The sequence below is a fragment of the Hemitrygon akajei genome, chromosome 12 (genome assembly GCF_048418815.1).
Source record: "Hemitrygon akajei chromosome 12, sHemAka1.3, whole genome shotgun sequence".
Lineage (NCBI taxonomy): Eukaryota > Metazoa > Chordata > Chondrichthyes > Myliobatiformes > Dasyatidae > Hemitrygon > Hemitrygon akajei.
The window spans coordinates 79,044,209-79,061,436 of NC_133135.1; the positions used below are offsets into that span (position 1 = coordinate 79,044,209).

Here is a 17,228-nt window from a genome sequence, read left to right on the forward strand (position 1 = left end):
TGCATTCTGTTTAACTTCCTTTCTTAGACTTTTCAACTTATACATTGCCTTAGTAAACGATCCTTCTGGACTAGTGTTATTTGGTATAAAAGTACAGCACTTCTCTCCAAACATCACACAAACTCCTCCTTTTTCTGCCAACAGCCAGTCCAATGCTTGTCTATTCTGCCACGCCATTTTGCTAGTTGCATCTAACTGTTCTCCCAAGGCCTCCAGTGCATCATTGGTGTAGTTGATGAATCTTTGCTGATTGTAATATATATAATTTATCCATTCAACAGTCTTAATAGTTCCTATCAAGGGTAGAAATGTTTCGAAGCCTGCAGCAATCTCATTTCTCGCCTTAAATTCGTTAGGTATACCTCTCGGCTGTCCTATACTATCTATCCAGATCGTCGAGTCGGGTTCATATTTTCTCCTTTTCCGTAATAGTGTCTGCTGTTCAGAGATATCAGTGTTGAAGTGTACTTCAGGGGATACTATAACTTCTTGAAGTAGCATAACACGTGTACACGTACCTGCCCAATTGATGGGAAGCGTGGATCTTAGACCGCCTTCCTTACCACACAGCCACCAGGTGTCCGCTAAGGGGATGGTCTGTGCGTCCAATGCACCTTTGGGTGGAGGGGAACCTACTATGTGTCTTTCACCTGGGGTACATCCCACATCTGAGTGCAGCTACCTCTGAAATGACCCACTGGACGAGCACCTTTCCTCGTAAAACATTCATAGCTCAACTTATACTGCATTATAAACTGTTCCAGTGTAGGTGTCTTGCTCCTTTTGTTTACAGCCCATGGTCTGCTGTAGTTGCAGTCAGAGGCAAGCTTGCGTTGATCAAACTGCGAGGAAGCCTGATATAACATACACCAATATGGGCACATTGGTGCGTTTCTCATACAGCTTTGATAGCAGAGATCTGTTATAACACAAAGCTTCAGGAAGCAAGCCTTAATCGAACCTGGACACTGTCGTTCACATTGCTCCCTATACTCTCTTCGCCACCGTGTGCAAGTGGAGGAGTTATAAGGCATGGGAACTACATGCTGAGTGGGGCTTTCCCTTGAGCACAGGTAACAATTCTGTCTCTTCATCATTCCTGCCGTGTAAGTTGCCCATTGATACCACTGATTAGTACGTGTCTGTAACCATGGTGAGGAGGTAAGTGTTGTGCTCCTCTTACTTCTTTTCTGTAGGTTCTGTGGGGACTTAACAGTCCCATTCCATATCTGCCACACTAATGGTTTCCAAGTCTGCATTGGAGTATGTGGGTGCTTTGTCCCCAGGGGCACGACTGGTCATTCCCAGCTCATCCCCATTATCTGAAGAAGCCCTACTATCCACCACCACATCCTGAGGGTCTTCAGACCCGTCCTCAGAATCAAAAATTTCCCTTACTAATTGATCAAACTCCTGAGGTGCAGTGTCAGCTTCTTGTTCCTCCTGTCTGTCTCCTGCTAACTGCTCTTCCGCATCACTTACCTCGGACACCTCACCTGATTGCCCTTGCGGGACTGCCCTCGTGCAGTGGTTCAGATGGTACCAGGTGGAGCGTCCTTCTACCTGAACTGCGGTGGGTGATGCCTTGGTCACCGTAAAGGGTCCTTCCCTTTTTGGCTCGTTCCACTTTCTCCGAAAAACTCGCACGTAAACCTGGTCTCCTGGATTGATTGGTCCTTCCCCTTGTACAGTCTCCGGCTCTTTCTGTTTTTCCTGTGCATAAATAGACCTATGTATCATAGCTAGCTGCTGCATGTATTGTTTCAATTCTATTTCCAATTGTTCCAAACTAGGTCCTTTATACGGCCCTCTCCACTGGGGCACTGGCATGGGCCTCCCAGTGAGCATCTCATGTGATGTCAGGCATGTCATTCGATTAGTTTGCATGCGGTAACTCATCAATGCTAACGGTAAAGCATCGACCCAATTAAGTTTAGTGTCTGCACAAATTTTGTTGAGTTTGGCTTTCAGGGTTCCATTAATTCTCTCTACCATGCCCTGCAACTGAGGGTGGTATACACATCCAAATCTTTGCTTTATCCTCAGCGCTTGTAGTACCAATTTGACCACTTTCTGGATAAAAGCTGAACCATTGTCTGAGCTAACTTCTGTAGGTATTCCAAACCTTGGGATTACTTCATTTGTCAGAAATTTTACCACTGTCTTTGCCCCTTGATCTCTTGAAGGTACCGCCTCCACCCATCTGCTAAATCGACCAATTACTACCAGCATGTATCTTTTCCCTCTCACTGTCTTTATCATGTCTACGTAATCGATCACTAGATGTTTTAATGGTCCTTCAGGTACAGGAATGTGACCTATTGGGGTTATAATTCCCTCCCGAACATTATTCTGTGCGCATACCTCGCACTGTGACAAGACAAAGTCCACTGAAGCCTGTAAATAAGGTGACCAAAAACCATCCTTCTTTATTTTCTTTATCACTTCCCCCCTTGCACAATGGTCAATCCCATGCGCTTCTGAAATCAGAATCGTCAGTAGAGGGGTGGGCGCTACCAACAAACCGTCTTCCATGCTCCACAAGCCTTCCGGGTTCTGCTTGGCCCCCCTTCATCTCCACATTGTCTGTTCTGCCAAAGTTGCCTTACCTTGTATTTCAATTAGGTCCTCTACCACAGGTTCTGGAGCTAGGCTTACCTGGGGGGCAATGACAGCTGATGTACATCCAGACGCTTTTCTGGCTGCCTCGTCCGTAGCTTGATTTCCCTTTGTTATTACATCATTTCCCTTTTTATGTGCCTGGCATTTTACTATAGCCAATGCTTTAGGTTTCATTATGGTTTTTATTAAGTCTAGAATTTGCTGACAATGTTGTATGGGATCTCCACTGCCTTTTTTAAAACATCTCTGTTTCCACACTGCCCCGAACAAATGGCATACTCCATGAGCATATGCCGAATCAGTATAGATGTCTACTTTCTCACCTTCCATCATTTCACACGCAGCTGTCAGGGCTTTGATTTCCGCTAGTTGGGTGGAACATGGTTGGGGACAGGACTCCATCCTAATAATCTTATAGCTCGACTGATCCTGCTGCACTACTGAGAACCCTGCATGATTTCCATCATAATCCCTATAACAAGAGTCATCTACGAACAGAACCTTTTTATCTGCATCCTCTAGTGGTTCTGACCGTAAATCTGCTCTCAATTTGGCAAATGCCATCGTCTTCCCTACACAATCATGGGGTTCTCCTTCATAACCCAAAGGGACAAAATCGGCTATATTACTGGTAGTGCATCTCTGTATAGTTATGTCAGGAAATGTCAATAGCATCTGATACGTTGCTATCCTGGCTGGCGTCAACACAAATTTCCCTCTTTCCAGCAATTCTGCTACTTTGTGGTGTGTGTACAGAGTCACAGGATAGCCCAGGGTTACAGATGATGCCTTTTCATATGCATAGTACAGCGCCGCCAATCCCTGATAACAGGGTGGATACCCCTGAGCCACCTCATCTAGTCTCGTACTGTAGTATGCTATCAGCTGCTTTGCTTTTCCTGTGCCTGTCTCTTGTGTTAGAACCGCTGTGACATAACCCTCCTGTCGGTTGGATACATACAAATGAAAAACCTTCTCGTGGTCAGGCAAAGCTAATGCTGGTGCTGGCTGCAATTCCTGCTTAATAGTATTGAAAGCTATCTCTGCCTCTCCATTCCACTGTAAGCCGTTCTTCAAATTTGTATGTCCTGCTTCTTTCATTATCTTTCTCAAAGGTGTCACAATCTCAGCATATTCTCCTATCCAACCTGAGCTGTACCCTGCCATTCCCAAAAACGTCATCATTATCTTCTACATTCTTAAGATTTCATTCTCCTACTAAATTGGTACATGCACAGCAAATAGCAAACTCAAAGCTGACTACATAATCTTGGTTACACAGCAAACAATGCAATGTTTATACTCCAATAATGCCTACCCAGGTCTGGGCTTATTAAGATAGTCCTTGCTGAGATCTGTAACTTGCAGACTCAAGTATAGGCACACATACATTCCTTTACCTGTGGATGTCAAGATCATAGACACCCTCTGCTCCCAGGCCTAGGGATCATCCCAGACTGCTACCATTCATCTCTACCACATCTCAGTGTCCTCCTCACTGCTGCATTAGAGAGGGTACTTTATCTCCAAACTTGAGAAGAGATTTATCTGCTTTGAGACCACAGAAGCAGGGGTTTGCTATCATTGCAGTTTTCCCTAACATCAGAATCAGTATTGGGTTTAATATCACGGGCATGTGTCGTGAAATTTGTTAAGTTTACAGCAGCAGTACAATTCAATACATGATAAATAAATGTAGAGAAAAAAACTGAATAACAGTAAGTATACAAATGTCTATTAAATAGTTAATTTAAAATAAGTAGGAGAAAAAAAAAACAGAAATAAAAATGTAGTGAGGTAGTGTTCATGGGTTCATTTAGGAATCGTATGTCAGAGGGGAAGAAGCTGTTCCTGAATCACTGAAAGTGTGCCTTCGGGCTTCTGTACCTCTTTTCAGACTAACAATGAGAAGAGGGCATGTCCTGGGTGGCAGGGTACTTAATGATGGATGCGGCTTTCCTAAGGCACTGCTCTTTGAAGATGTCTTGGATACTACAGAGACTACGGAGCTGACACACGGACATGTGACTTACTCTGTTTTAAGACCTCCTGCATGGAGGACCCAGCTGTAGGCTGGAGGTTCACCATGGCTCCTTTCACAAAGAGCATGCCATCCATGGGAATGTCCTTCACTAGCCTACCAGGTCCTACTGAAATCCTGAGAGCTCAATCTCTCTCTCTCTCTCTCTCTCTCTCCTTTCTTTTGCAACATTTATTCTTGAAGCATTAATACTCTCCAGCATTTGAAGAGTGCTGCGATGCACTTACGTCTGTTTAAGTGCTGGATCTGAGAAACTCCTGGGAACTTGGTAGTAGAAGAGTTCCTAAGGGAACCTCCTTAAATAGCATTAGTAAGCCATAAGGGGAATTTCAAAACTTGGGGATCCAATCCGAACACTGCCCAGTCAAAAATTGGATAGTCAACAAGTACACATGGTAATTCATTTGGGGATGCAAGATGCTGCAGGTTCTGGGATCTGAAGCAATGAACAAAATACTGGCGAAATTCAGCAGGTCAAGCAGCATCTATGGAGGTACATGGATAATCATTGAGTTGAGATCTTCCTTATAGACATACCCCATACATGTCCTGATGCAGTGAACCTAATTCTAAACAGCATCTAGCTATATTTCAAAACATACCCTTGTCGATATGGGGTATTCTTCTCTCAACACATGTTAGGGGTAAACCTGATAACTATGAAGATACCAACAGGGTAGATAGTAAGAAATGACAGACACGGTAGCATAGTGGTTAGCACAATGCTTTACAGTACTAATGACCCAGGGTTCAATTCTTGTCACTGTCTATGTAAGCAAGGTTGTACGTTCTGCCTGTGACTGCTTTGGTTTTCTCCAGGTGCTTCAGTTTCCTCCCACAGTTCCAAGTCGCACCAGTTGGTAGGGTAATTGGCTATTGTACATTGTCCTGTGATTAGGCTAGAGTTCAATCAGGGGTTGCTGGGCCATGCAGGTCGAACGGCTGGAAGGGCCTATTCCACGCTCAATAAATAATAAATAAATCGACATGCCCAGGATCAAATAGCTTGGGTTTAAAGTTGGGGAATAAGAGGGTTAGAGGGAATCAGCCAGAGGCTGGTTGCAATCTGATCTCCCATTGCCTGAGAAGGGAATGGAAGGCAACAGCACAATTGCTGGGAAATGGATTAGTGCCCATTTGTACATGATAGTGGATAGCACAAACATGATAGGCCGAATGACTTGGTTCTGTCCTCTGATTCTACATACATGAATTAACTGGCTGGAGCCCAAAATACATTTGTAGACTGGCCTCAGCCTCTAACTTACATGATTTGCAGCAGAAAACTATTTAGCCATGAGGGTCCCGAGGAAATGATACGGCCTCTAGTTAATAGGGTTCCCAAATTAGTAAATAAATCCTAAATCCAACTTGACATCTGGATTATAAACTAAGTTTTTTCCAAAGATACAGCCAAATGATCTGGACAATACTTTTATTGGCAATGACAGATGAAATATATAGTGAAATAGCAACCTGTATCTATAAAACTACATTTCTATGCACCTACAAATATAATGGCATTAGGCCATAATGGCACCTTGGTTCTGGACCCACCATTCAATAAGGTTAAGGCTGATCCTACATATTGTCCATTTTCAAATCTCCCGATATCCACAATAGTCCAACTAAACTATGAATAACAACCTCAAATGCAGTGAACAATTCAGAGTGCACAGTCCAATGGAAGAATATTCTGACTAATAAAATTCTCACTTTATTTACACATTATTAACCCCTAATCTGAGACCCCTTCTCTTAGTTCTGAATTCAGGAGTCACTGGACAAACAGAATTTCAGAGTCTGTCCTGTCAAACCTTTGCAGAATCTAGAAACTCAAATACCGCAGATCCAAAATGAAACACAAAATATTGGATGAGAGCTATCGGCCTGATATGTTAACTGTTTACTCATCTCCGTAGATGCTACCTGGCCTGCTGAATTTTTCCAATACACGATATTGGAAATAGGTCAGCAAACCAGGCAGGACTTGTAGACAGAGAAATGAAGATAATGCTTTAAGACACTGAACTTCTTTCACAACTGGGAAACTTAGAGATAAAACAAGTTATGAAGTGCAAAGAAGTGGTGGTTGGGGCTTTCAAAAAGGAAAATGTTTTGGTAAAGTGTAAGCCAGCAGGGAATGAAAGACAGAACAAGTGATGATGTATGATAAGAGAGAGTAGCAAGGAGATCAGTGAATAACAAAAGGTCTGGGGAATGTAAATAATGGAAAATGAATAGTTATCTGAAGAAAATATCTATGAATGCAAGAGATGTTGCTGAAAATATTGGAATTAGTGATTATTTCATGCTGTTGAACTCCCCGTTGAGTTCTGAAGATTGTATTGTGGTAGGACACAGAGGGTGGTGATAAATTTTTTTCCAAACTGGAGACATTTCACCAGTGAAATCCTATAGGGATTCATGCCACCGGTGTTCCTCATTTATATGAATAATTTGTATGAGAATATAGGAGGCACTGCTAGTAAGTTTGCCAATGACACTAAAATTGGTAATATTGAGCACAGACGTTGAGATGTCATGATACAGTTGGACAAGGTGCTGGCAGGGCCGCGGGTGAAACGCTGTGCATAGCTCTAACTACCGTGCTGTTTGAGGGATTTCATAAAACTGGCAAGGGTGAAAAAAACATTTACAAGGATGCTACTGGTAATGGAAGGTTATAAGGAGAGGCTGGTTAGAAAAGGACTTTACCTTTGGTGCATAGAAGCCAGAGGGATGATCTTGAAGAATTTTATAAAATCATGAGGAGCATGAACAGGCGAATAATTACAGCCATTTTCTCAGGCAGGGGAGTCTAAAACTAGAGGGCTGAGCTATAAAGAGAGAGGGGAAAGATTTATAAGGGACGCCAGGAACACCTTTTTCTGTATAGGATGGTTACATAATGCAATGAATTGCCAGGGAAACTGGTAGAGGTGGATACAATTATTACATTTAAAAGACATTTGAACAGGAAAATGTATAGGAAAGGTTGAGAGGGATAAGGGCCAAATGGAGGTAAATGTGACTAGCTCAGTTATGCAACTTGGTCATCATTGACAATTTGGGTCAAAAGACCTGTCTGTATTCATGCTGTATAGTTCTATGACTAGTCCATAAGACATAGGAGCAGACATAGGCCCATCAAATTTGCTCTGCCATACGATCTTGGCCTCCTTTCCCTCCACTTTAAATATACCCAATGACTTGCCTCCACCACATCCGTGATAATGAATTCCACAGATTAACCACCCTTTGACGAAACAGATTCCTTCTCATCTCTGTTCTAAAGGAAGCTGTGCCCTCTGATCCTAGCCTCTCCCACTATCGGAAACATCCTCATCACATCCACTCTAACTAGGTCTTTCAATTTTCAGTAGGTTTCAATGAAACCCACCCTTCATTATTCTCAACTTCAACAAGTACAGGCCCAGAGCCATCAAGTGCTCCTCGTATGTTAACTCATTCATTGCCCGGATTATTCTCGTGAACCTCCACTGGACCCTCTCCAATGCCCGCACATCCATTCTTAGATATAGCGCCCAAAACTGCTCACATTACTGCAAATACTGTCTGTTCTATGCCTTACAAAGACTCAGCATTATATGCTTGCTTTAAATTCTAGTTCTCTTGAAAGTAATGCTAACATTGCATTTGCATTCTTCACTACTGATTCAACCTACAAGTTAACTCTTAGGGAATCCTACACTAGATCTCCAAAGTCCCTTTGCACCTCCAATTTCTGAACTGCAGAGTTCTCTAAAAACTAGTCCAATCCCCAAACTGCACTAATCAAACATTGCCCAAAACCCAATACTCCTGCACCTTCCTCCAGCAGCAGCAAGCCAGAAGGAGAGGGAGACTGGTCAAACAGAGGCAGACAGTGCTGAACACCAGCTTACCTTCCACTCTCATCCTTGCTGATTTCAATCTTGCTCAAAGCTTTAATTGGTGATTAATGGAGCCGGTCATGGGTTTGCACCACGAGGCTGGATACTCTGTTCTCAACCTCCGCAAATTTCTTCCGAGGTAGCGAAAGCACCAGATCACCTAGTCGGCCCAAAATGTGAATTACAGGCTCCAGTCGTACACAGACTTGTAGTAGAAATATATTTTATGACAGATTAAGTATTCGTGAACTGTGTGCAAGACGTCACTGTTAATCGCTGGCTCCATCCTGACACAGCTGCAAGATGGCATGGCCCGGATGGGGGAAATTTAATGAAAGGTGTTGCTTTCTTGAGCAAGTGCCTCATGATTGATGTGGGGAGGGATGTACTGGCCTGAGTTCACAGCTCTTGCACCTTTTTATAATTTCTGTACCAGATCAGTTAGGAAACCTGCAACAGTACATCTGTAGAAATGTTAGTATTCGGTGACATGCAGAATCTCCTTCACACTCTGAGAAACTAAGGACGGTGTTATACCGAATAGTTCATACAGAACTGGTAGAAGGCCGTCAGCAACCACGACTTGTACTTATTTCAAATGCCAAGGCGGAGGGCTCATTATTAAAAGAATACAGAGTACATTCCAAATTGCATGAACACCTCATCAGACTGATGGATGGAATCACTCGCTGTAGTAACCCAACAACCTTTACCCCGCCCCGCCTTGCGTTGGCAGGCTGGGCCGGAAACGGTGACGTCTACGAGGAGCGTGGGAGTCCGCACGTAATGACGCACGCAAGCGTGCGTTTACCGGCAGCGCGCTGACGTTGACCCGCCGGCTTCTGGCGGACGGCCATCTTTGCCAGTGCGGATCCGCGGTTAATGCGAGTGAGTGGTAGTGGGGAGAAAGGAAGACGAGCGAGGTGCACGGAGGTCCTCAGAAGCGCAGCACGCCGGGTTCAGTGGCGCCCGGCCGGCCTGAAAACTCGCCGACTTTCGGGTTTTTCTTCCCCACCCCCCGCAGAAGAGAAAGCGAAACAAGAGAACACGCCAGCAGCAGACGGCGAGGTAAGGCGAGTGGAGCCTGGGCCCAGTAGCCGGGTTGGGGCCTCGGAGTCTGCAGTCCGCGGCATCTCGCCCGTTCAGCCGCCTCTCGATCTGCGGCCCAAGCTTATGCTACCTCGCAGCTCCTTCCTGTAACGTAGGGGTGAGCCTGCCGGTGGGGCTGAGAGTGCGCAGCTGAGTTATTTACGGTGGGGAAGTACTGATGGTTGACGCACTGCAGCTTTGTCTCGAAGCCTGTTCACCATCAATCTCCTTCACCCCCCCCCCCTTCCCCATCATCAAACTTTACACCGAGGCCAGATTTGTTCCCCAAGCTTTGTTTCAGTCCTACGCATTACTTGTCTGTGTGCGTCGAGAATTTTTTTAAGTAGCCTTGAGTTTCGTATCGAAAGTACATTTCAGGTTAGGATCTGTGAGAAGAGGAACGAGGAAGACGGATTTACAGCTTTGTTTCACCCTCTTTCTCTCCCCAATCTCTCTTCACCCCTCCCCAACACGCACATACTGTTTTAGAGTGGTCTTTTAGTTTTCTTTTAAATTAGTACATCTAAATGAAATATCTATTGTAATAATTTAGGAAGTTTGTCAGGTTCCTTTTAAGAATGTCTTCATGACCGAAGTGGCAGAAGACGTTCCTTTTCGTGTTCTGTACTTCGATGCCAATAGAAGTTGCCCAGTATTGTGAGTAAATGTAATAAGATGTCCCTCAAACCAAATGTAATCTTTTTAAGTGTACAACTGCGAAAGCGGTGTTCTAACGTTCATTAATATTTTCGCATTTCCGCTGTTTATCATCTTGCCAACTGTTTACTTATGTAATTGCAGACCGTGTTTATGAAAGCAATAAAACATGTCCGCAAGCAGATATATTAATATTTATTAAAGATTATTAAAAGGTAATCAATTTTGGCGTTTTGGAGCAAACTTGTAGATTTTAAATGTCCACAATTAGCCACGGAATTTTGTAACCCCGTTTAGTTTAGCTACGTTTCAAACTGCAGAATAGGTTGATCCTGAAACAGACCTTCAGTTTGTACTTTAAAAGATCATTGGAATCGCCAGGAAGTATTGGTCAGCATTTCCTTCTGGTTATTGTCCAGTTATGCAGATAGGCAGAGTCAGAATGTGACTAATACTTTCTTGATTTTGTAGTCATGTTGGTCATTGACAAAAAGGTGATAAGTAATGTGCCCCTTTAAATTTTTGTCTGATTCGTTACTGAAGCATTTAACTCTTCAGTTTCACAGAAGTTTGCTGATGATGGAATTTGGAGCAACAAACAATCTGTTGGAAGAATTTAGTAGATCCAGCAGCATTTGTGGGAGGAAAGGAATTGTCATTGTTTCAGCACAGTCCTGATGCAGTGTTTTTTTTGATCCACTGAGTTCCTTCAGATTATTTTTGGTTATTAACTATTTGTTACTTGGCAATTGTCTTTTTCCAGGGTTGATTCTTGGCTTCACTCATCTTTGTATTGCAGGATACCATGACCCAAAAATTATCACTAGTTTACTCTTTTTTTACTCCTGGAATGAATTTTGAGGTAGTATCTGAATGGTTGACTATGGGAGTTTTATAATCTAATCTGCATTTCTGTATTGTTCATGTATACTGAAAACATGCACTTTTTGTACTTTTTCTGGTTTTGTTATAGGAATTTGTTACTACTGCCCTCTAGTCCAGCACAGTTGGAATCCAACTGTTTCTGAGCCACAGAAATTAACCTTAATTATCTTAACCTGAGCAGGAGAACTCTTCTTTTTTAAATAAAACATTTCCCAGTTCACAAGAGTTCCAGAAACTGTCAGTAATCCTAAATTTTCCTGACTGAGAAAGGCTTTCAGCTGAGATTGCAAAATTTGCACTGGTAAGGTTGATAAGCTTTAGGCTAACAAATTTTGGTTAGTTTTGGATCTTAGAAAGAATTAGTTAATTGTTATCCATCTGTATTACAGATTCAAAATGTAATGGGTAACAAGAGTTGCCAAACTACAGAATGCCGGTCTAGAGTGTTTCAACCTGTAGGAAGCTTTCAACCTTTTTTGTCCAAGCCTTGATCATTGGATGGAGCACAGTTCCAATAGCTCAATTATATATAGCTACATTAGAGATGTTACATATATCCCCTGTTAGTCCTTAACCATTTTTCAATATTTTACAACAACACACACAAAATGCTGGTGGAACACAGCAGGCCAGGCAGCATCTATAGGGAGAAGCGCTGTCAACGTTTCGGGCTGAGACCCGTCATCAGGACTAACCGAAAGGAAAGATAGTAAGAGATTTGAAAGTAGTGGGGGGAGGGGGAAAATGCGAAATGATAGGAGAAGACCGGAGGGGGTGGGATGAAGCTAAGAGCTGGAAAGGTGATTGGCAAAAGTGAAACAGCTGGAGAAGGGAAAGGATCATGGGACGGGAGGCCTCTGGAGAAAGAAAGAGGGGGGAGCACCAGAGGGAGATGGAGAACAGGCAAACAACTAAATATGTCAGGGATGGGGTAAGAAGGGGAGGAGGGGCATTAACGGAAGTTAGAGAAGTCAATGTTCATGCCATCAGGTTGGAGGCTACCCAGCCGGTATATAAGGTGTTGTTCCTCCAACCTGAGTTTGGATTCATTTTGACAATAGAGGAGGCCATGGATAGACATATCAGAATGGGAATGGGACGTGGAATTAAAATGTGTGGCCACTGGGAGATCCTGCTTTTTCTGGCGGACCGAGCGTAGGTGTTCAGCGAAACGGTCTCCCAGTCTGCGTCAGATCTCACCAATATATGAAAGGCCACACCGGGAGCACTGGACGCAGTATACCACACCAGCGGACTCACAGGTGAAGTGTCGCCTCACCTGGGAGGACTGTCTGGGGCCCTGAATGGTGGTGAGGGAGGAAGTGTAAGGGCAGGTGTAGGTGTTCCGTTTACAAGGATAAGTGCCAGGAGGGAGATCGGTGGGAAGGGATGGGGGGGGGGGGGGGGAGTGGACAAGGGAGTCGGGTAGGGAGCGATCCCTGCGAAAAGCAGAAGTGGGGGGAGGGAAAATATGTTCGGTAGTGGGATCCTGTTGGAGGTGGCGGAAGTTACGGAGAATTATATGTTGGACCTGGAGGCTGGTGGGGTGGTAAGTAAGGACAAGGGGAACCCTATCCCGAGTGGGGTGGCGGGTGGATGGGGTGAGGATAGATGTGCGGGAAATGGGAGAGATGCGTTTGAGAGCAGAGTTGATGGTGGATGAAGGGAAGCCCCTTTGTTTAAAAAAGGAAGACATCTCCTTCGTCCTGGAATGAAAAGCCTCATCCTGAGAGCAGATGCGGCTGAGATGGAGGAATTGTGAGAAGGGGATAGCCTTTTTGCAAGAGACAGGGTGGGAAGAGGAATAGTCCAGGTAGCTGTGAGAGTCTGCAGGCTTATAGTAGATATCAGTAGATAGGCCGTCTCCAGAAATGGAGACAGAAAGATCAAGAAAGGGGAGGGAGGTGTCGGAAATGGACCAGGTAAATTTGAGGGCAGGGTGAAAGTTGGAGGCAAAGTTAATGAAGTCGACGAGCTCAGCATGTGTGCAAGAGGCAGCGCCAATGCAGTCGTTGATGTAGCAAAGGAAAAGAGGGGGATGTTTCACAAAGCCAACAAAAAGGCAGGCATAACTGGGACCCATACGGGTGCCCATGGCTACACCCTTGGTTTGGAGGAAGTGGGAGGAGCCAAAGGAGAAATTATTGAGAGTAAGAACTAATTCTGCTAGACGGAGGAGAGTGGTGGTAGAGGGGAATTGGTTAGGTCTGGAATCCAAAAAAAAGCGAAGAGCTTGGAGACCATCTTGGTGGGGGATGGAGGTAGTGAAAATAAGATGGTGGGGGCCAGGGAACTTAAAATCATTGAAAAAATTCAAAGCATGAGAAGTGTCACGAACATAGGTGGGAAGAGATTGAACAAGGGGGGATAAGACAGTGTCAAGGTATGCAGAAATGAGTTCAGTGGGGCAGAAGCAAGCTGAGACAATAGGTCTACCTGGACGGGCAGGTTTGTGGATCTTGGGTAGGAGGTAGAAACGGGAAGTGTGGGGTGTGGGAACTTTGAGATTGGTGGCAGTGGATGGGAGATCCCCAGAGCTGATAAGGTTGGTGATGGTATAGGAGACAATGGCCTGGTGCTCCTTAGTGGGATCATGATCAAGGGGTAAATAAGAGGAGGTATCAGAGAGTTGTCGCTGTGCCTCGGCCAGGTAGAGGTCAGTACGCCAGACAACAACAGCTCCCCCCTTATCAGCAGGTTTTATAGTGAGGTTGGGATTGGTGCGGAGGGAGCGGAGAGCAGAGCGTTCGGAAGGAGTGAGGTTGGAATTGGAACAGGGTGTGGTGAAGTCAAGATGGTTGATGTCCCGTCGGCAATTAGCAATAAAGAGATCCAGAGCAGGCAGAAGACCAGAGCGGGGTGTCCATGAAGAGGAGGAGGGTTGAAGATGGGAGAAGGGGTCCTCGGTGGGGGGTAGGAGAGTCCTTGTCAAAGAAGTAAGCTCAGAGACGGAGCCGGCGGAAGAAAAGTTCAGCGTCATGGCGTACGCAGAACTCACTGAGGTGTGGGCGAAGGGGGACAAAGATGAGGCCCTTAATGAGGACAGAGTGCTCTGCCTCAGAGAGTTGAAGGTCGGAGGGAATGGATGAGAGATGGGATCAGAGGGGGGAGGGAGGCTGGTAGTGTCAGTGGAGAGGGAAGGGTTGGGGTGAGAGGAAGATGGAGCCTCTGAGGGCCCAGGAGCTGACGATGGGATCTGAGGGTGAGGGGATTGCATAGTGGTGGTGGGGGAAGGGGAGACGGGAGTCACAACATTTACATTTACATTCCAAGAATCCAAATATTCCTTTGAGCCACTTGTTTACTTTTAGATAATCTGTAACAAACCTGTTTCTTTTGACTTTAGATACTGGATAAACTATTATGTTTTGCTATTATTCTGTAGCAAGTACTTTGCTGTTGTTTACCTTTGATTATTCAAGCCACTTAATGGTCTGCCTTCATAATTTCAGTTTGACCAGTTTATGTTACCTTCATTTCATTGACTGTATGGCATGAAGCTAGAGGAGAAAATTATTTTGTACATCATGTCTGGATATTCGAAAGATATCAAATTAGCATTGCTGGGTCTGTCTGTTTCACCCACACCTCAGCCACTGCAACTTTTCTCTATTAAGTACTCATCTAATTCCCTTTGTTTTTGTTTTGTTGAATGTGTTGAACCTCAGAATCAGGTTTATTATCACCGGCATGTGACGTGAAATTTGTTAACTTAGCAGCAGCAGCTCAATGCAATACATAATAAGACCATAAGATATAGAGCAGAAGTAGGCTATTCAGCCCATAGAGTCTGCTCCACTGGTCCAATTCTTCCAGTCATCCCCAGTCTCCTGCTTTCAACCCATACCCTTTGATGCCCTGGCTAATCAAGAATAATATAGCAGAAAGAAAGATAAATAAACAAATAAATCATTTAAAATATACATATATTAAATAAATCAAAAATCATATTAAAAAAACAGAAATAATATATATTAAAGTGAGGTAGTGTTCAGGGGTTCAATATCCATTTAGGAATCGGATGGCAGAGGGAAAGAATCTGGTTCCATCTCTTTTAAGTACAGTCAGCCCTCCTTACCTGTGGGGGATTGGTTCCAAGACCCCCCCCCCCCCCCCCCCCCCGCGGATACCAAAAATCGCGGATGCTCAAGACCCTTATTTAACCTGGCTCAGTGCGGTGGACATTAGGACCTGGCGGTGCAGCTCTGAATCCGCAGTGTTTCTGTTCACTAAAATAATCACAATTGAAAATAAGATGGAAGTAATAAAGCGATCGGAAAGAGGTGAAATGCCATCGGTCATTGGAAAAGCGTTAGGCTACAGTCAGTCAACGATCGAAACAATTTTAATGGAGCATGTGAAAGGCTCTGCCCTGATGAAAGCTACAATTATTACTAAGTGGCTTAATTATTGAAATACATATGTTTCTTAAGTGTTTTATATGTATAGAAAGGTAAAATATGTACTATATACTAAGAAAAACGTTTGACTAACTGACGCTAAATAATACCGGATGTACCTGTTCCGACTTCAAATCCGACTTAAAGACAGACTCAGGAACGAAACTCGTTCAGAACTCAGGGACTGCCTGTACTTTTAAGTCATTTCTAGATTACTTATACCTAATACAATGTAAATACTATGTAAATAGTAGTTATACTGTATTGTTTAGGGAATAATGACAAGAAAAAATAGTCTGTATATGCTCAAATAGCAATTGCTGGAGAGAGAACTTCCGGGTTTTCCCGCTCCGTGGTTGGTTGACTCTGCACATGCGGAATCCACGGATAAGGAGGACCGACTGTAATGTATTTCAGATCATCATAGCTTGCTGCTCTCTTTTTAAGTCATTGTGCTTCTGGTTCTTGCAGTGAATTTAAATCTGTCTTCCAGTAATCAAATCTATGTGCACACATAAAACACACATCTTTCTTCCTACATTTCTTCCACTCCCTCAAGTAATTTCACGTTATCACCTTATTTAGAATTACAAAAGGCCTTGTGAAGAAAGCAGTACTGTGGTGTATGAAAAGCAATCTCAGGCTACGTCCACACTACACCGGATAAGTCCGTAACTGAAGCTTTTTCTCTTTGTTTTGACCCTCCATCCACACTAAAATGGCGTTTTCATCCCCCGAAATCGGAGCTTTTCAGAAATGCTTTCCAGGGTGGGTATTTTTGAAAATGCTGATTCGGCAGATCAGTGTGGACAGGGTAACTGGAGAAATCTGAAAACGCTGTCAGACGGCAGCGCGCCATTTCATTGTTTTCTTGAACGCAACCTAACAATTTCAGAACAGACGGCAACAAGACTGAAGCCAGAAGAGTTAAAAATGTACTCAGCAAATACTTTGACCCATAACTTACTGAATAAATAAGTATACTCACTTTGCCCTGTTTTCTGGCCTTGCTTGTATGAAGGTGGTTTACCTATATATGCAAATACTTCTCTGACAGTAGATGTGTAACAGCCTAATGTAACTTTGTATGGAAATACAAGATAATACTGATGCAGACATGTTTTACACATTTAACAAGCAGTTTTATTAATGCAACAGAGTTTGTCAGTTTTCCAGTGTTCGTTGTCAGCTGGGTCATACTGTCCGTGAACTCCCTGTCGGTTGCCTCCATACGTTTCAGAATTTGTTTTTTTTAGTTTTAAGTCCTCCTGCGCGAGAACCAACAGCTGCCCATCGTTTAAGTTTTTCTAGTCTGTAACTGCACAAACACTCACCATCTTTCACAGCAAGATTCGACACCAAACATGTCGCTTGTTTTCGGTGGATGTGTCCTGCGCATTCGCAGTAGGAGGAGATTTGCCAAAATCTCCGTTTTAATGTGGACAGAGATATTTTTAAAAACGCACAGTGTGGACGCCTATCATTTTTGCGTGAAACTGGCGTTTTCAAAATTATCCAGTCTAGTGTGGATGTAGCCTCAGTATCTGCACACAGCTACACTGCTTTTAGTAGCTCTCTTCAGCGATCTCAGTTAAGCGTGTCCTTGATGTCTGGCTTCAGAGTTGAACAGAATTCCAT

General features: G+C 43.9%; 1 protein-coding gene across 13 annotated transcripts in view; it reads left to right on the forward strand.

Moving 5' to 3' along the window:
- The first annotated feature begins 9,406 nt into the window (after positions 1 to 9,406).
- prrc2c (proline-rich coiled-coil 2C) overlaps positions 9,407 to 17,228 on the forward strand; it is a 98,971-nt gene continuing 91,149 nt past the window's right edge. For 12 of the 13 annotated variants that reach the window (XM_073063562.1, XM_073063570.1, XM_073063568.1 and 9 more), the window contains exon 1: positions 9,408 to 9,627. The gene's annotated coding sequence lies outside the window, so the exon portion shown is untranslated. Of the gene's footprint in view, positions 9,628 to 17,228 lie in introns of all 13 variants that reach the window. The other variant, XM_073063569.1, reaches the window with a different exon arrangement.